Here is a 20843-nt window from a genome sequence, read left to right as displayed (position 1 = left end):
TAATTCAATACAGAAATTAATAGCTAAAGCCAAAGTTTCGTTTTGGCTTTGGAATTAACTACATATATACTTTTCAACTCCCTAAATACCTGAATAGCTTATTTATAGTTTACAGTTATAACTATATTTATAGTTATCTGGCCTATTTAAAATCCAAACCAGGAAGAGATACTGTTGAGTATGTAAAAAATTTACTTGCAGATGAAAATCCTAAAATTACAGTGGCAACAGCCAGATTTTTGACTATGGCTATAAAAACAAGGTTTCTAGTAACAAATCAATGAGTTGGAGTTTTAAGTGTGTAGTATTTATTAAATATCTTATTCGTTAAACTGTTTTATCTAATGCCAAGTTCAGATTATATTTGTAACTTGCTTTTGGGTCTTTTGGCTGTAAATAAAATTGATTGATTGATAGACAAGGAAATGGCAAGTTAGGGAGCAGGCTAATTTGAAATCTTCTGTGATTCAGTTTTTTAAACTTAATTGGAAAATAATATATAATCTGCATAATATTTGCCTCTCTTTGGAAGTGAGCATTATGATTTAGATTTAGGCCCAACCTTGTTGTGAGCTCAGATATTGTGTTAAAGTTTTTAAGTTATATTGATTTTATAGATATTTTTTAATTCAAGTATACAGTTGAATCTTTGAACAGCTAAGGAATATTTATTTTATTTCTACAATTTATATCCTGACTTTTGCCTCATAAATCATTTAAAGAAGCCATCACATTTATTTTAAGAGACCTGCAATAGATACTTAAGATTAAGGACATAGACAATATATCATTAGATAACACATATTTAGCCCAACCTTTTAAAAACAAAAATGTATCAAGAATACTAGCAACCTCTAGGTATTAGATAATCTCTTTGAAATTGACAAGAAAAATATTTTTTTGGCAATATTTACATTAAACAATTGCAAAACTATGAGATCTTGACCCACACACCCTCGCTCTCTTCTAATAAAGTTACAGATTGAAACATTAAAATATCATTTAAAAGCCCAAGTGACCTCAAAACAAAGCCATCACATCAAAGCTGAGGATAGTGTTGTGTGTCTTAGAGTTTATCAAAAACAGGTGTCAAAGACAGAGAGCTACATACTTTAACAAACTTCATTAATACCAAAAGAGATCAAGCCCTTTCTGCTTTGCATTCTACCTTTTCTTATTCCTGATCGGCTCTTTCTGGCTGTTTCTAAAGTTTGGACTGCCTCATTTTTCTGAACAGGTGTCTTTTAAAACTTGCCTGGGATCAGGGATTACAAAGGAAAAATACAGTCAACACAATTCTGGCAGTCATGTAGAAAGCCATAAAAATCATTTTCACAGAACTAAACCCACCCCCATACTACAATCAGATCAAAAGTTATACAGAAATGATATTACTTAATTAGGATTTTCCAGAAGCATGGAAAATGAAATTAAGCCTTTGTCCAGTGTCAGTTACATAAGGAGTAGTCAGGAACCAGGTTAAATCCTCAGAGGAAAGCTTTTCTAATAATTCTTTTTGTTATAACCTTTCCCCAGAAATCCATGCCCCATGAATGATTTTCCCTGATAGCCTCTGATATTGTACAATAACAGCAAGCATACATTTTCTTTGACAAGTACAAGCCCCTTTCTTTCCAGTGTGCTGGTGCAATCATTTAGCAACAATTACGTATGATGTTTTTTCTGTACTTTAACAAAAAGAGGCAATGCAACTATGATCCCTTCATCTGATGCCATTCCAAAATGGCTCTTGCACGTGAACCTTACTAGCCATAGGCTGGTGGTAACAGTCTTTTTCAACAGTTTCAGGTTGCCATGGTTGGCCTTTTACACATTAACATTTAATGAAATCACTGCCTTGATGCTCTGTTGTATCAACATAATGGTGTTTAAAATGTTCATACGGAGTACAACTTGGTGGGGGTTTAATAGGCTGCTGAAATGACAGCTGCTAAAAGCCATTGGGATCCCTCAGCATACAAAGTCAAAAATTGCAGGGGAGGGGAGGGGAAGGGAACAGAGAGACAGAAAGAGAGATGGTGTTGGGTTATTCTGGGGAAATAGGGAACATTGTTATTTTTGACAGGACTGTGGCATAACAACCAACCTAGTTCTGATGAAACTGTAAAACTTTTGTAGAATTTAAAAATGACACAGTGCTTTTTGACAGCTTCTTCAGCTTCAACATTTGCTTTTTTGGACTATTTAGTCCTGACATTTGTTTGTTAGACTTAAGGCTGACCAACTCCAGGGCAACTTTGGGCAGCTTAGATCACAAGAATAGCAAACAATAATAAACAAGGAGACTATATATGTACAGACACAAATTTCAAGCATTACACATATCACACCCGACAGGGGTTCAACAGCCACCCTATTCCAGAACCAGAAGAGTCAGATTTTAAGGACTTCTGGAACACCATTAGTGTAGGAGCCACGCAAACTGCTCCCAGTGTTTCTCCTCAGCCCACTAGATCAAGAAGAAAAGGTATGCTTTTAGTCTCTTCTATTGAACTCTGGCATCTTGTTGGACCCAAAAGAGGTGACTTCTCTGTGACAGCACCTGCCCTGTGGAACAGCATCTCTCTGGAAATCCAACCCCATTGGGTCTCACAAGGCTCTGAAGACTTGACTGTTTCCCCAGGCATTTGGGCCAGGAGGGTAGGTGAGCTCTATTGCTGATGTGGTTTTCATAATTGGAAGATATTGTTTTACCTCAGGCATCCTGAGTTATTGGCTGTGGCTGTTGTTTTAATCCGCATACACTACCCAGGGTCACTGCTGTGAGATAAGTGACAATGTAAGTTATACAAACAAACAAACAAACAAACAAGCAAACTTATTTCTGGGGAGATGTTTCTTGCTTCTTGTGCCATACCAGTTGGAGTGGGGGTGGGGGGTAGGGGGGAAATTAAGGCTTCAAAGTTTAGTCTAGTGGTTAAGGCACCAGGCTAGAAAGCAGGAGACTGAGAGTTCTGGTCCTGCCTTAGGCCTGAAAGCCGGCTGGGTGACTTTGGGCCAGTTGCTCTCTCTCAGCCCATCTCATGTCACAGGGTTTTGTGGGGAAAATAGGAGGAGGAAGGAGTATTAGGTATGTTTGCTACCTTGAGTTATTTATAAAAATAACGAAGGTGGGATAAAAACATCTAAAAAAAGAAAAATGTCCCCTTTTGCTGGAAGTCCCTGGGTGAGTTGGGGCCAGTCACACTTTCTCAGCCCAATCTCCCTCACAGTGGGGAAATATATATATGAGGATGTCCTATGTATGCTACCTTGAACTTCTAACGAAATGTGGGATATAAAGCTAACAAACAAACAATTGATAAAAAGTTGAAGGTATTGGATACAACTGATAGCAATGATTTATGTGACCTTTAGAGTAATGGATCTGAATATCCAGTTTCTATACCTTAGTGGAAGGTTGTTTGAAAGAATATGAAACTGCAGGTAGACCCCAGTTTAAGAACGAGTTCTGTTCCCAAGGTCTGTCCTTAAGTCAAATTCGTATGTAAGCCAGAACAGTATTATTGTATAATTCAGTAAAAGTAGTATTGTGTAATTAACTCAAATCATTGTGTATTTAACTTGAATCATAGTGTATTTAACTCTATTTTTGCTACAATAGGATCTGTTCTTAACTATGGGTTGTCTGTAACCCTGGCATTCTTAACCTGGGGACTATCTGTATATATAAAATAGGGTTAAAACCAAAGCATCAATAAAAACTAATTAGCTGATGTGCCATCATATGAGGGTACCCAAACTTCAAATGTCCCCAAGTGCCTTTCTGAGGACCCAGGCACGCACAGCTACTTTGCTTGTGAGAAGCAACTGGGAAGCAGTTCCATGAGTCTGGAAAAAGGTGCAGCTGCTTTAATGATTCAAAAGAGGTGTTTAGTATGTGCTTTTCTAGGTTGCAAAGCACCACTTTTGATGGATTGCATAGCCCTACTAGGTAACACTACATTAACTAGCTATTGATTAAATACTTGGTGTATCATCTAAAACAATATTTTTCAAACTTGGCAACTTTAAGAGGTGTGGACTTCAACTCCCAGAAACACCTCATAAAGTTGCCAAATTTGAAAAACACTAATCTAAAACCATGGTGGTAAATAAGTAGTTTTCCAGTTGTCAGTAACAACTTTCATCATTCTTCATCAGTAAACATACTAGGCCACATATTGTCCTTTTTGATCTAAAATATTCTCCAGTTTTATTGGCATAAAGTTATTGCATCACATTTTTATTAACCTTTCTTTTCTGTGGAGTTTATTTATTGTATTTAGATTTCACCTTTTTTTCTGAAAATTCAAGGTGGCTTACATGGGAAAGGGCTTTGCCTAATTTTATCTTCACAGCAACAATCCTGTGAAATAGCCTGGGCTCAGATAGGCTGGCCCCAAATAACCCAGGAAGATCCAAGGTTACCTTACCTGATCTGAATTTAAAATGTTAAGTTTTATACTACACTATCTCCAGTGTCAGAGGTACAGCTGAGTAACAGCTGGCTTGCATATTTAGAAAGAAAAAGAAGCTCCTTCATCAGATCTAATCCTAATTTAGATCTGTTTAATGTTTTCACTATTCCAGCTGATGGTTATTTCAAACAACATACTGTAATGAAAGCTAGAATTCTGTAATGTTCCTCTTTGTGTTCCCCATACCATTTAATTTTGCTTGACACTCAAGTAAAGGGTCAACTCTAGAGTTATTTTCACTATTTTCTGGGCCTCAATGGTTGTGAAAAATACAAATAGATCAACTAAAATAATCAAGATCTTGGAGTTGAAGATGTTTGAGAAATCTGGGATAGATTTCTTTTTAAGTGAAATGACAGGATGAAATCCATTGTGGCAAGAATTGTTCCATAATTCACAGAATCCATTAGCATGTACTTTGAAATATTTCTTGGCTTAAATTTTTGCACAAGACATGCCTGTATTTGAACAAAAATAATACAAAATGTATACATTGGGAAAAATTGCATTCAGAAATCTGTAGCTTTGGGAAATATAAGCTATATATTACATCTTTGGAAGCTCCAGCATACAAATAAAGAGTTTTCAGTGATGATTCATACAATATTGCTTCTGTTAGGGATAGATAGATAGATAGATAGATAGATAGATAGATAGATAGATAGATGTTACATTGTCTTGCCTTTTTTTAAAAAAAGCTGTAGAATAATGCAATAATTCCAAGAGAATATTGTCATTATTGGCCTAGATTGGTTATAAATGGAGCCATACATCCCTTACTGTTAGAAGACCTGAAAGATCAGGTTAGGTACAGATCATCATGGAGAAAAATCTATGTGGTTGCTAAGAGTTGACAATGACTTGATGGCACATAATCAATCAATCAATCAATCAATCAATCAATCAATCAATCAATCAATCAATCCCTTGTTGGAGCATTACTTCCATAAGGAATGTGGTTGGGGGTGTTTTCTGTGTTTTTTTTAATGGGAAAATGGATTCACAGGAAGTAAAGGCATATAACAGAAGATCGGTTTTTGATAAGGACTACTTGCTAATCTCTTATTTTGCTTGTTGGTTGTTTAATATCAAAAGTGTGATCTGGAATCTTAAAAAGCAACCAGCAGCATCCTTTGTGCTGAATGTCAGGATATGCTTCAAACAAAATATCACCACCAATTTTAGAGAGACAGAAGTAAAAAAAAGAGAGAAAAAGAAAAGGGTTTCCATCCTATCTGCATACAACCTCTTAAGGTACAGTAAAGCTGTAGCAATCCCAGTGGCTCAACTGCTACATGGCTGCAATAAATAAAACCCTGCAACTATTTAAATGTTGCCCACCCATGAACAAATATTCCTCCCTATATATCTCTTTTTTAGGATTCGTTCAATAGAATTGGAAGAGCTTCCCTCCCAATTTCCTAAAAAAAACAATGTTATGTGGACAAATAGCCCTGCTATTTTTTGTTGACCCAACTTATTTATGTTTCAAAGATAAGATATCCAAAGGTGTTTGCCCAGCTCAACTTCTTATGTAACACTAGAGGGCATTCATGCTATATCTTGTACCAACACCACCAACTTAATCACTGCTTTTTAAAAGTTGGAATTTTTTGTGCAGATTAGAATTAATTGAAGGCAATGCATTTTGAGTACAAAAGCATTTAGATACAACCAGACCTATGTCACTAAGTGTTCTCCATTTTAGGTCTGAAGGTGTGAATGAGAAAAGGAAAGATTATGGCTGGAGTTGTACTGGTGGCATATTTTGCTATTATCTAGGATTCCTGAACTGTCTCCCCACCCCACCCTTTCTCTGAGCATGGCACACAGTTACCCTTTGGTTACACATTGGTGACAGAAGGAAATTGATGGAAACCCATGTGCTGTTTTCAGGGAGATCTCAGTGTGTTCCTTGTTACCAAAGTAGCAGTTGCCATGGTAAATGTTAAACACATGTTAGTGATGGCATCACAAAGATCTATGGCACTAAAGATTCTCATAAAACAAGTAAAACCAGTGCTTTTCGTATGCACCAAAACTGTTGCAATTTTCTGAGATTCAGGGAGCAGCTGCTATGATTCACTTTAAGGAGCTAAATGCTGCAGGTACAATGTGTATTGTAAAAGTGTTTCTTTTAAAGGAAGGGGACGAGTATTTATTTTACAGGATTTTAACTGTGCACGTAGAATGTTGGTGTAAAGGTGACAAACACATATCCTCAGTAGGATGGGCTGCTGTTGGATTTCTATTTATTATAATGGTAAATTCAGGTTTGCCTGTGAATAAGTCACTAGGATGGGAGGTAAAAACAAACCCGCTTCAGTCTTAAGGAATGCCTTTCCCTTGCACTGTGGCTTAAAGTAAGATTCATCACAGGAAAGATTTGGCTGAGTTCCCGTTGCAGGGTTATTGTTATTAACCCTGTCACAACTGAAAATGAGACTTGGTTATTTGCTTACATTTTCTTGGGAAAAGGGAAACTCAAAAAATGGATCCCTTGCTTAGTACCTAAATTCCATGGCCTATTACTGAGAGATTCAGTCTGGGGGCGTTTCCTGGGTTTTAGCAGTTCTCAGGTTAGATACTACTGCACAATGGTGAAAAGCAAGAGAACAAAAGATTCTCTCTTTCAACTGTAGCAGAGTTTACAGATTTAAAAATGGCTTGTGTATTGTGGGGGCTTTGACATTTGATTAATATGTGGGAGTGTTCACTTTGAGAGAAGACAATATGGTACATATTGCAATACAAATTGTAGGTGCAACAGGTTAGATCTGGGTAGAAATAGTGGGGAAATGATTAAACTTCTAGGAACTCATACCTTGATTAAGATTGCCAGCCACTCCACTTGTCTTACCTAAAACCCTGCATTAAAGGGGACCTACACAAGAAACATCACATATAATTTAGCCCTGACTTAAGAACTATAGGGATTCCAGACATTTACTGTTATAGTATGACTATGGTATTATATTAACTTTTATAATAAAGATTTAGCTAATTATGGAGTGCTGTTAATATTCAGTTCAGTTAAAATCAAACCAAACCTTTACTGAGGCCTTTGGGCTAGAAAGCACAGCAATAGAATTACGCAGACCTGTAATTATTAATAAAACTTTAAAAAAGCAATAAAATTACATAAAATATATTATTATAGTAACTGTAGCACAAATAGCAGTGGTAATCACCAAAATTTGTGCTAAACTTCAACCATAGGTAGGACGGATACAACAAATGATAGCACAAAATTGGGCAACCTGGAAAGATATGTCAGGATCCTGGTGAGATAGAAGCAATGATAGATAGACAATGTGCTCTCTACCAGGGTAGCTCTTTAAAATGGGATAAACATATATCTTCCTTGATTTCTTATGAATAGAGCAACAAAGGAGCAGTTCAGTTCGGTAATGTGTACATTGACCATACAACAGATGAAATGTGACATAATGAATAAAATAAATGCAATATCACTTATTGGAAAATGGACACCATCTGACTTTCATAACTTATGGTGGCCTATTACAATCGCATATTGAGACTGCCGACAAAATAATCAAGAAGATATTAATCAGCTGTTCATTTCAGGCAAAGGCTACAAGCTACCTCAGAAAATTTGACTATATTAAGCATTTTTGAATCCCAATCAGCCCTGGTCAGGGAAAAGGCAATGGACATCTTTTCTTTAGGAAAAGATTGAATTATTTACCCAGGAAAAGACTTAGATTTCCACATTATTTACCTAAAGTGGAATCTCTGTAAAAATCACAGTACAACAGAATATGAACCAGCAGTTTAACTGTTCTAGCCGCACACAGACTGATTTTGTTACCACAAGAATCCTGAATCTGCTCACTGGAACTGCTGAAGGACAAATGTCAAAGACGATGAACATTCTGTCTTTAAGTATAAGGTGACCAAGTTACCTAGCTGAGTTGAACTATTAAATTGTTCGCACACAAGACCAACAGCAATTCAGGAAAATATCCATACCACACCAGCTTCACATGCTATTAATATCTGCATGTTGACCATTGATGTTTGTAGTCTGATTATACAGAACAAAACAGAACAAAACAAAACAAAACTTTAGACATGAGCAATTTCACTTGATGTCAGTGTTGGCAGAATCCATCCTCTCCTGCTCTAGCAACAAGTGTGGAAAGTCTCTTTGAGAGACTCTGCAATAGCAGATCCACAGAAGGAGAACATTAGACTTCACAGGCTGATTATTTTTGAGTATGTCTTTAGAGCTTGCTTCTAGAATCTGTTCACTCCTCATTAATTTCAAGGTTGTGCTTACATGTCATGGACTTCTTTGATTTTTCAGACAATAAGATAAGGGAACCATTGGCTGAGCACTGAGTCTGAGAGATAAAAGAGAATTAAAGATAAAAACCGAGAGAGAAAATAATTGATTATTGGAAATTCCAGGAAAAGAGAGTACTGCCAACTGACCTAGAACCAACGTGAACAGGCATAGGACTTGGTGTGCAGACTGAACAACCCTGATCTCTGCTGGGTTATACTTCTGTGTGCTCTGAGCTCTTATTTTCAGCTCTCTCTGAATTCCTATTACTGATACAGCTCTGAATTTTGGACTAGTTTCCAAACTCTGTGCATTGATACTGTGGTTTAACTTTTTTTCAAACTCTTTGAACAGATTAATGATTCCTAATCACAGGCTGACTTAAACCATCTTCACTATGTTTGACTCAACGTGACTTCTGGATGGTGACCTTTTTCATTAACTCCTGATCATTTCCCAGTGAAACAATAAACTGTTTAATGAAGGACGTTATGTCAACAGATCAAAATAAATCGACTGCTCAGTTGATCCAGTTACAGATTTTCTGGGAATTGCTTTGATAGAATGCTGCAGAAATGGAATTTAAGCAATATTTTGGTGACATTTTATTTATTTTAAAAATCATAATTTGGGTTGGTTTTCTTTGGCCAACATTAATCAATGCTAATTGCAATGCATGGAAACCATCTTCTGAACTTGCCTAATTTGAGGAACATCTTAATTCACTGTATTTCAAGCACAGCTTTTACCTTTTGATGGAAACTCTCTATTTGTATCTATATGGACTTACCTAGCCCCTCCAAATCTGTGCAGCCCCTCCAAATCAGATCCCTAGGATTTCCTGCCTTGTAGCCCTCAACTTATATAAAAATCCTTGCTTTTCCATTGTTCTGGGTCCTTCTTTCTTGTAAAGCAGGTACCCAACAATCATTTCAATAAAGGTATTTTTTTCTCCACAGCGCTCCTTCCTTAGACTGTATCCACAACATCTAGTGCCAGCTCAAAGGCATATGCCATCCCTAGGCCACATTGACTGATGGGCCCACCTGCCACCCATGCAAAGATCTGCAATTTTTGAATGATTCAGTAGGACAGCATTGGTGTCTCCTAAGTTTTAACACCCTAGGCCAGTGCCCACTTGGCCTTAGCCTACAACCACCCTGTTGATATCAAAAAGAATATTTCAGCCCATATTTCAATGAATAGTAGAATATTATCTATCATGCCCTACCAATTTTATAATCTGTTTTTCAGTATTTCCAGGATAATAATGTAACAGCTAATTGTTCTATTTTTTTTTTGAAAAAAATAATCAGCAGAAACCTGATTTCAGGTTATTAAGAATAAGGAGAATACTTGAATTTCAGTTTGTTGGTTACGAAGCTGTCTTTGTCCAACACTTTCTTGCTGATATTACAAAGACACTTTAACTGGAACAAGGAGGTTTTTTTCTTTCAAGGTACCATTGCGTCCTATCTCTAGTATATCAAGGAGAATCAATAGAGACTGATAGCTTGCCTGAGGTATTTCAACAAAATTATTCAGTTGCAGATGCAGTCCCCTGTTAGCCCTTAAAGGAAGACTAGACTAGGAAACCAAAGTTATGAATGCTAATACTACTTTTATTATAGGGTTACAGTAATAGAATCTTGAATGCGCCTCCCCCTTCTCTGCCTTTCTCTTTAGGAAAACTAGGGAGGTCAAGTCTGAGATGTATTCTCAAATTCCATTCCTGCTTTGGACTCAAATTTCTATCTGACTGTTGTCTTGGTTGGGGCTCTTCTTCCTGTTCCTCAAGGTTATTCTTACAGCCCATTACAGCCCCCCTCCCCCAACAAAATAACCATCCTAAACTCTCCAAAATTATCTACAAAATTCTGGTAGTCATGACAAGTTTAAGCAGAATACTAGATCTAAAAGGACCATACCTGGTTTCCTGATTCATATTTAAGTGGAAGAAGCTAGAGCAGCGTTCTCCAAAGTGGTCAGAACTGACCCCTGAGGATCAATTGAACTATCCAAGGAGTCAATGTTGTTGTTGTTATTATTATTCATAGTACTACTAGTTAAAGTAGTATTTACTAAATTATTTTCCTATAATGGATTTTTGGGTGTCAGTGAAACTTCATGAAGGGGTCGATGAGCTGAAGAGTTTGGGAACCTCTGTGCTGGAATTACCACAAAGTCCCTCCTAATATGCAGGATTAGTTGGGCAGTGAGAATAGGTATAAACTGGTGTATAGAATCTGCTAATGCAACGTTCCCTCTCGTTCATTTTCTTGTTGATCTGAACAGCCCTCCTGATTTCTTGGAAGCATTACTCCTTGACCTGATGGATAGTTACCTGATATTGCCAGTAAGGAAGAATCTGTTATCTACCCAGTATTTGGGGCAGAAATGGGACAAAAGTGACAGCAAAACTATTATGAGATTCATATAGGGCAGTGTTTCTTAAAGTGTAGTCCTAGGACCCTTGAGGTCTGCAAAATATTCAGCCTATGTTGAAAAATAATACAAGATTAAAATTCCACCAAACAATCACGAGAAGTGGTCATTTTTAATACAGTAAATATTGATAAATATAACCCATACAAACCAAGGCTCTTTTGGGGTCCTTCATAATTCTTAAAAATGGGAGGGGGTCCTGAGAGAAAAAAATTTAAGAAAAACTGATATAGGGCATTATAATCTGGATGTCGGCCTTTGAGTAATATTCAGATATAATTTTAGCCATCTGTATTTGCAGGTGCTTTGTTTTATACATTGCTTTTATCTACCATTCTATTTCTTTTTGTTAACAGCTAATGGTGAAAACAAAACAATTACTTCTTACGAGATAAAAAGGGAAATGTAATTACAGAAAAGGAGGTTAATTGTTAATTGCTTTCTGCATGTACAACAGCAGCTTAGCCATTATTAATAGAAAATGGAATTTGTTTTAGCACGGGCTACAGGCAGGCATACATAAGTTGAATAATTGATTCTAGTGAGAAACCACCTTAATAAACATTTTGCACAAACCTATGAGCTCCTTTCAGATTAATGGCCATAAGAGTGGGTTCCTCTCGCTGCTTTCACTGAACTTGTAAAGCAGAGATACATGCATCGTCTGGTCTCTGGAGTCTCTCCAAGGGGTGCTGTGAGAGAATAGGAAAACCATTACACAAATGGGCAGCAATCATGTTCACTGTATTTAATCAGAGTGCAATTAAATGTAAGTCTAAATTAATTTTATCTACATTGAATTAAATCAAAGGTACATTTGGCTTCAGGATACGCTTCTTGACCTGACCTCTGCCAGTTTTTGGTTTGTATCCTCAGAACTCTATTCAAAGCGAAATACAATTCCTATCCCAAGATAACGTTGGTTGTATATTTTAAAAAAAGGCCCAGTATGAATGGCTGCATAGATGACGGTGCTCAACTAAGTGAATTTAGAATAAATAGTGAATTTCTTACTCATCTGGACAGAGTTCCTGCTGCATGTATTTAGTCCTTGGTGGGGAGGGAGTCTCCTCCTTTTTGGACATTCACTAAACACCTGAATGGCCACCTGAAGTAATTTATAGATTTCCTTTCAGAGCCATACCCGCCTTCCACTCTGCAGAAGATCCCAGATGTGTAAGGCCTTTATGCCATTGCTTCATTGAGTATGGCCCTAGCTACCCCAAGAGACATCAGTCCTTCATAAATCAGTACATCAACAAAATGGGTTGTGAAAAAAGAAATATGCATCACAGATCTTGGAGGGGGGAAAAAAAGTAGCCCTTCCTGCTTTAAAGTACATCTGTAAATAAGCTGTGGTTTCAGGAAGTACTGTGCATTATAAAGAGAATTGCTTACCACAAGAGGGCATGATACATTCAGGAATGTAATTTGAAAAAAGAAGGGTGTAGGAGAAAATGTGTGTTCTTGCAACAAATAGGCTTTAATTTAGCATGAGATTTCACACCATCAGCCTACATTAACAGTTTTTCTGTAAAGCGCAGAAACAGTAGAGTTATCCTTGTTCTTCTCTTCTGCCTGGGGGATCTTTTTCTTGGTTTAAGAAGTTTCATAACAAATGCTATTATGTTTATGACATGCCCAAGGAATGAAATTTATAAATTATAAATGCACAACCTAAGGTAACAGAAAGATGACTGAGTATTCCTAAGAGAGATTCACTGAATTCTTAGACTTATTTTGCCCTGATACATACATACATACATACATTTATTTATTTATTTATTTATTTATTTATTTATTTATTTATTTATTTTTCAGATTTAGATATCGCCCATCCTTTATTTTTTCCCCAAGTCTCAGCAGATTAACCATGCTCATTACATTTTCTCATTTCATTATTCCCTGAGTCTCCAGTTTTCCTATTCCCTTTTATAAGAAACATTCTGCACACCAATCTGAGGCTAATAAGCAAAATACATCCAAGCTGTAAAATTTCAGGCTTACAAAATCAGACTCCTAGGTAGCCTGGAACGCAGGTATTAATAAGCTACTCTTTGAACCCAGAAACTGCAGAATTAAAAGACCTGAGGATCTTTTACTGAGCCATAACTTAGTTTTTCATACTGTATAGATCCATTCCCTCCCCCTTCTTTTCACCCTAGATAAAAGTTATATAGGATCTTTCCCCACTATGAGGTTAAAGGGCAACACAAGGCTTTGAATGGATGCTTTGCTTTGACAAACCTGTTTTGTGAAAGACCATGATCCCCTTTCATTTGAAGTTGTTTCAGGGTCCTTCTCAGGTTCCTTCTCAGCTTTTTGTTTCACATATAGCAGAAGATTTATTTGGAAAGTGCTAGAGAGCAGGGTAGAGGAGTCTGGCCAGTGGTCTCCCAGGCCGAGGATTTGCAGCAGGCTAACAAGGCAGCAGGTTGAGCTACTCCAGCCACCAGAACTGCCAGGGTCTTCAGGCTGGTGAGTTTCTATACCGACCATTGACTCTACCACTCAACATCTGGCAAATAACTGGGGAAGCTGAGTGTCATGAAAGGACATTTCACCAGATGTTGGGAGAAAGAAAGCAGCACAGAAAGACTGCCACCCTCAGAGACTCTTCATCCCAGGAGGTTTGGAGTAGGCACTGGTACATGTGGGGATGCAGTGCCCTCTCCTTCCAGTAGTATCTGCTTAGTGACCAAAGAGGAGGGGCATGTCTGAATCTTTTCAAAATGTACTACTGATTACCCATCTTTGTATCTAAGGTATTGGGTGGCAAAGCATAAAATATATTATAAACCTTGAGTCTGTTGTTGGATGGTGTCAAAATAAGTGGGGAAACCATTACACCAGTATGGCTAATGATTTCTTAGGGCTGTCTCATTCGTGTCCTGCAAATAAGATGAGAGTAACACCATGGGAACAAGGAAAGAAATCTGAGTTGTCAAAATCAGATGGGTTTCCATTAAGTCAGAATGAATGCGGTAGATTTCCTCTTCAGTTAACCACGATAGGCATGTATCACACTGAGGCAACAACCACATTTCTTCTAAAGTTTATGGGGAGAAACTTCAGAGCAATTTGATGGGAATCTTATTGCAAGGTATTTGCCCTGACATTTTCTACCATTATTTGGAACTGTAGTTCTTTCTTAAATGACTAGTTAAAACATAATCCATTCCAAGAAAACAATGATAGACATGAGTAACAGCTGAAATAAAATTCAAATGATTACCAAGAAAAACTTGTCCCTAGTAGCCAGTCCTATCAAAGCTGAAGACAAATATATATGTCGATTTTTGGAATGGAGAACATCTAGATAAGGCAACAGCTGAAGATGACAACATATTGGCAGAGTCATTTATTTATTTATTATTTAGGTTTATAAAAACTACTACATTCTACATGGACTCTGGAAGCATACAGTTAAAACCAATACAAACTTAGAAATAGAAATAAATTGATAAATAAATGACATGTCATTAAACATAAAGGATGAAAAAACACCATAACCAAGTGAAACTACATACCAAATAGGCACAACTGTCTATTCCAGAGTTTGGGGGGAAAACAAGTTTTTAAAATTTGTGTTAAATCTGTAGGTCATTGAGAGGACAGGAAGTCCTTCAGGTATTTGCTAACTGTAATACTGTTATGTCTGAAAGGACATATTTTGAAGGTGTGGGAGATTACATCTCAAAAACCTTTTCCACCCCTCATAAAATCTCTCTCTGCCTTCTCATTTTCTGTCTGGTAAAACCCTCTACTGATTTAAAGTCTTTTAGTAGAAACCAAACCACCACCTCCACCACAACATGAACACATCTGCCTTGCTGACATGAGCCCAGAAAGCATTTATAATTTATGGAGCCTCCTACATGAGAGCTGATGCACTTGCAAGATTGCAAGGCCTAAGTCCAAAAACAACAGTTTGGACTGTATTTAAGAAAACAAACTGTCACTATAACAGATTCCAGGAAATATGTGGACTCCTGTATCATAAACCAGGCAATCTTTTTGGGGCTGGCATAACCTGGAAGTGGGAAGGGCTCTGGTATTGTTAAAAAGGCTCTGAGGAGGCATTATGTGTACATGTTACCACCCTGTTTTAAAGCAAATGAAACACCTGAATATCCTCCTGGACAACCCAGTTAAATTGCATCGCTGTAGTCCAATGTAATTTATCATGTCTATATTTTACTACAATTTTAACAATCTTCCTTAAAGAATTCTCTTTTAGCTTGAATTGGATCAGACTGCTCCCTGATCAAAGGTACATAAATATTACAGTTTAGATATCTTCCCAGTTTTTAAAAGAAAAATTGAGAGAGGCCATAGATTTTCAAGGACTCCTGCTTCAACGTTTTAACAAAGCACTAGATGCAGGCTTAGAAGAAAGATGGGAGCAGCAACAGCAAAAAAGAGAGAAATCTCTCAGTTTTCAATCCTGAAATAACACTTACCCAATGAGTCATGTGTTATTTTAAGGGAAATTATATAGTTCATCTGATCTGCATGTGAGAGCTGTAAAAAGCAGTGAAGCATTCAAAATATTTTTTTCTCAGAAGAGCTACCTTCCTGATTTATAGAAGTGTGTGTGTGTATATATCCATCTTATGAGCATTACTGTAGAAAAACAGATACCAAACTGGGACTCATTTTTTCTCCAGCGGAACATCTCTAAATAATCCAGATTATACCTTCATTCCATGCAAGGTATGAATTCTGTTGATCTCCCAAAATTATGTATATGACATCCTCTTTCATTTGCATTCTTTCTTGCTTATATCTTGACTTGGTAAAACTCAAGCTACGCCAAAATCTGTTTTTCAGTTTCTCAAAATGTTCTTCCCATACAAAAGTGATGTCTGTTTTCCTGCTTTATTCTCTGGATACTTGAGAAATTCTTTTGCAATTGATGGTTTTGAGCTAATTTGATGGTTCTGTTGTAGTGAAGGGGGCATATTTTGTCTGTCTTTTTTTCCCATCATTCTGGAGCTGTCCCACTTTCCAGTTTGAAAACGCTCAGTGGGAGGAATTGCCTTTAATGGAACTTTTGGAAGCCGGGGGGGGGGGAGAGTGCCAACTAAGGAACAGAGGGCTGGAGAGATCCTAGGACAAAAGACAGGACGTTCACACACTCCTCTTGCAGGAATATGAGAAACTCTGAAATTTTCCTCTTGTTCGAAAGAATTTCTAAAGTAAATTCTCTTTCATCAAATTTAATAACTACTGGTAGAAAATATTGGCAGCAGGATGATGATGATGATGATGATGATGATGATGATGATGATGATTGCACTAGATAAAATACAATATCCTTTAATATCCTAATGGGGAATCTATGATTTAAATACTACTTAGAAACCAAGATATGGTCATATCCTGGTCTGCAATAATGTTTGATTACTGCTAAAACAGGGACAATCTGGAAAACTGCAGCTTAATTTCTCCCAATATCTGCATGAAGACAAGCACTACAAGGGGAGAGGAAAATAAATGCAGGACAGCAGGCAGCTCATTCTTGGCTTTTTTGAACACCAAGCCAGTATTGACTGGAGTTGGGCTCAGTAATCTGAACTACATCATAATTTCTTGGCCAGAAGCACAGTTTTTGTGTTAAATGATTTGAGGTAGAATATAACACAGCTGGCCAAAAACTCGGAATGGAAGTTCTGTTTTCTAGATGTAAATGTAATGTAAATTTTTTCATGTATAGGAATGCAAACCTCATAAATACGTAATGTAGCCTTGGGATCTGCCACTTTTGAGAGCAACAAAAATTATATTGGTACAGTCATATAAACGGCATCACAAAGAGAGGGGTAAACTATGAGGAAAAGTAAGAACTGGAAAAGAATAATCATCAGAGATGGAAAAGGAAAGCACAAATCCCCCAAAGAAATCAGAAGTACTGATTGTTGGTATACTCTCTGTCCCGCAACACTAATCTTTTTTCTTGTTGTTGATGTCATCTTTCAGAAATGGTAAATTGTCTGTCAACTTTTGTTAATCAATTGAAATAAGATTCTTCCATTCTTAATGTATCACTAAGTTTCACAATGAATCTCTGTGTGTGCTATCAACAGTGTGGGATCTCTCCTGTCTTTTAGACTGTTTTCCAAAGAGAAACAACCAAAATACCACCTTCTTTTTTCCTAATAGGATCACTTGAATGTTTCGTGGTCAGATGGCCACTGGAAGAAAGGAGACAATATTGACAGCTGTGACACTGCTTGCAAGAAAACATGAGACCTTTTTGGAATAAAGAAAGATAAAATGTTGTTGGAAAAGTAAAATGACTCCCTCCCTCTTTTCCCAAGTGGTATTCTTTTAGCCCTGTCAAGCAAGGCAAGAAACTTCCTTTAAAGGTAATGCTCCCTCCTCCCCACCAGTTCAGGATAATCTTTCTCATAAGGGGTTATACACATCCCTGTTCCCTATACAAAGAGAAGAGCACTTGCACAGAACTCAGTCAGGTGAATTTTACCTTGCAAATGGACTGGAAATATGGTTGGAAAGGCTATACAGCTGAAAAGAAGACTGAGAAGCAATGACGGGTCAGCTTGACAGAGCCTATTCGTTCCACTTGTTTGAGCTAAGATTAAAAACAAAGAACAAAAAGCAAGACTAGAAAATGTTACATGTAAGAGAGGGTTCAAGGGCAGAGCTATTACAGGAAAATGGAATTTTTAATTTTGTAAATCAGGTGGCCCTACAAATAATCTAGCAGGGAATTCAATAGGGCTTAGTTCTAAGTAAATATGCATAGAAGTATGTTAAAATGTCCCTAAGCAGTGGCTTCAAAATGAAGACCATCCAAAATGGACATGTGCCAAACCTAGGCATGGCAATTTGGCAATGCACTGTGGAATTCCAAAGACAACTAATACTTCCTTCTATTGTTTAGTTTCTTGGCTACAACCTTGAATTTGCTTCCAATAGGTAAAGCCTTACTGAGCAGAGAAGGCGGATGAGACACTCCTATGAGTGCTGATTGGCCATGTGCCTCCTGAAAATGTCTGAGAGTTACTTTGGACCAACATTTGAATTTTGCAGGGTATAGAAAATGAGCTTCAGCCAGCAGAACCAATGAGGGGGTTGTGGACAAAATGGACTTTGAGCCCTTGCCCAAATACTCCTGATGACTCCACAATCAATTTCTCCTCCCCTCCCACATTTCCCTCTCTTGGGACTCTTAGCCCCCTTCCTCTCATGCACTGTGTGTGTTGTTTCTCTCTTCCCAGCTGTAGTCATATGAAGCATCTTCTTTCTTGCTAGGTTTTATTTGAGTGTGCTGCAAATCAGAACTTCAATTATGCCTAGCATCTTTTCTTCAGAATGTATCTAGGCGACAGTCTCAGGGAGGAAGAGGAAGGACAGATTTTTTTTCTTTTTTAATGCATGTGTGGTACTAAAATGTGAAGTGCTTCAGGCTGAGTGAAGAAGGGGGGCTTCCCCTCTGTAGTCCTGTCAGGGACGTCTCTGACCAAAGTCCTCTGCAGAACCTGGGCTCTGTCTGTCAAAGAAGACAGCTTTTCTGTTCACGGTAACCTAGTTAGGATTTATCAGTTGCCTGCCTTTTGGAATTCAGGGGAAAGGTTTATTTATGGGTGGAAATATTTCACAGAAAGAATCAGAACTGTCCCTAACACTATGGTTAGAAGCAGTTGGTTCTGGAGTCAGCTCCCAGTTTATTTAAATATTATTTCTCTTTTGAACTGGAGGATAGCATACTATTTTGATTTTCTGCTTCCTGTGATAAAATTACTCATTTATAATTGGTCTAGAATTCTTGACAGTGCATCTTATTGGCGATTTGTCTGCTCTGCTGTATATCTACTTCACTGTATGTTCCTTTACTTTTTTCTCACTCCTGAAAGCTCGGCACAAATGCCCTTTTCAAAATTCTTCACTAAATTTTGGGGCAGAGAAATTGGGTGGGTGATTTTTGGGAACTTCTCCATGAGAAGGAGAAATTCTCCAACAACTTGTCTGAATTTCTTGGGAAGAAAAACTTTCAAAAGGCAGGATTTCTTTTTAACAGTGACAGTACAGTAGTGCCATTAGTGAAAACCCTCAAAGGGCAGAGTTTCCCTTTGAATGTCACTGAGCTATGGGAAGCCAGGAATGATACATGCTGCTAGAGGGATGAACAAAAAGTGTATATTTATGCATATCTCTTGGCCACTTTGAAGGAAAGAAGAGAGCACCACCCTTAATACTGTGAATTTCTCAAAAATTGTATTTTCTTTTAAAAGATTTTCTACAGCAAATTCTCTCTCAACTAATAGAATGAGGACTGGTAGAAATAAAATAGAGAAGAATCCCTGATGGCTTTATCAGAAAGACAAGGACCCCAACATACACATACATGCTCCTCCCTTTATAAATGCTGTTACTATTGAAATGTTTATTTTAAATCCTGTAACTAGGTAAGAGGGTTTTTTTAAAGTTTGTAATATGTTCATACCACCAACCTCAGATAGCATACCAGCAATCTCTATGTTCTCAGAAAGGATAAACTTCATAGGATGTTTGAAACATAATGCGGAAAGAAGAAGGGAAGGAAGGAAGGAAGGAAGGAAGGAAGGAAGGAAGGAAGGAAGGAAGGAAGGAAGGAAGGAAGGAAGGAAGGAAGGAAGGAAGGAAGGAAGGACTCGCTCTGGGGAAGATGTTCTCACTATCAGTCTTCCAGAATGTATTATTTAGCCTGTAATAGTGCATATTGCTAACCATGTATCTTTAACCTCTAGTCTAGACAGAATCCTAGAAACATTTTCATTGGACAATTCCATTGGATCAGAATCCAAAAGTTGTCAAAACTCTCCTTTGCTTGTAGAAAAGCAACAGACCTTTTTGCAAATAGTTCATTTTTGTAAGGCCAAAATAAGTTCAGTGCTCCCAGTTGCTTTTATAATACCGGATATATTTTTCATAGTTGAGGATAAACATGTTCTGAAGTCCTCTGCCTGGTGTATGTATAGACATTTGGATCAAAAAAGGGACACTTCTCTGTGCTCTCTTTCTGTGATTTGTTTGAAATGAACAGTTGTGATTAAACCATTCTTTTACTGAATTCTTTTAGGTGATACAGTGTTCTTGGAGCTTTTATCCTTAAGTAGCATAGCAAGAAAAAAAATCAGAAACAAAAATGTTCAAAAAGCACCTGCTAATGTTGATTCTTTGATTCTTTCATCCACCAAATAGTTAGGAACTAGGTATGTGTTCATGTGTGTGAGAGAGTCACATCAATAATCAACATGCAAAAGAAATCAGAAATACTAAGTCAAGATAACAAATGGTGCTACTTCTCTAATAATCAAATAAAGGCATTTCTGAGATAATAAATGATTGGTGCCTGCAGGAGCTTTCCATTATTTGATGTGTGGGAAAGTGACTGCCATTTTCTGCTGCACGTAGGTTTTATTTGTATGAATAGGTTTCCGTGTGATCAGTGGGATTTCTGGGTAGATCTTTAAATTATTCCTTGAAATAATAAAAGTCAGTGGAATGCTTCCACAGCATAGGTAATAAGAATGTTACTAATAAACAGATATTATTCATGCACCAACTATAATTTAGTGATAATATGTTCTGTAGAGTTC

At 37.3% G+C, this 20843-nt stretch overlaps 1 long non-coding RNA gene across 1 annotated transcript in view; it reads right to left on the bottom strand.

Annotated features, from left to right (window-relative positions):
• LOC148213599 (uncharacterized) overlaps positions 1-20843 on the bottom strand; it is an 82951-nt gene that overhangs the window by 13968 nt on the left and 48140 nt on the right. The window contains exon 3 of the long non-coding RNA XR_015794389.1: positions 11812-11927. This is a non-coding gene — a long non-coding RNA (uncharacterized LOC148213599). The remainder of the gene's footprint in view (positions 1-11811; positions 11928-20843) is intronic.

This window comes from Python bivittatus, unplaced genomic scaffold, assembly GCF_059951505.1.
Source record: "Python bivittatus isolate LINGU-HERP-01145 unplaced genomic scaffold, Pbiv_v1 ctg000980_np1212, whole genome shotgun sequence".
In the NCBI taxonomy this organism is placed as follows: Eukaryota; Metazoa; Chordata; class Lepidosauria; order Squamata; family Pythonidae; genus Python; species Python bivittatus.
This window is presented reverse-complemented; position numbering and strand designations above follow the sequence as displayed.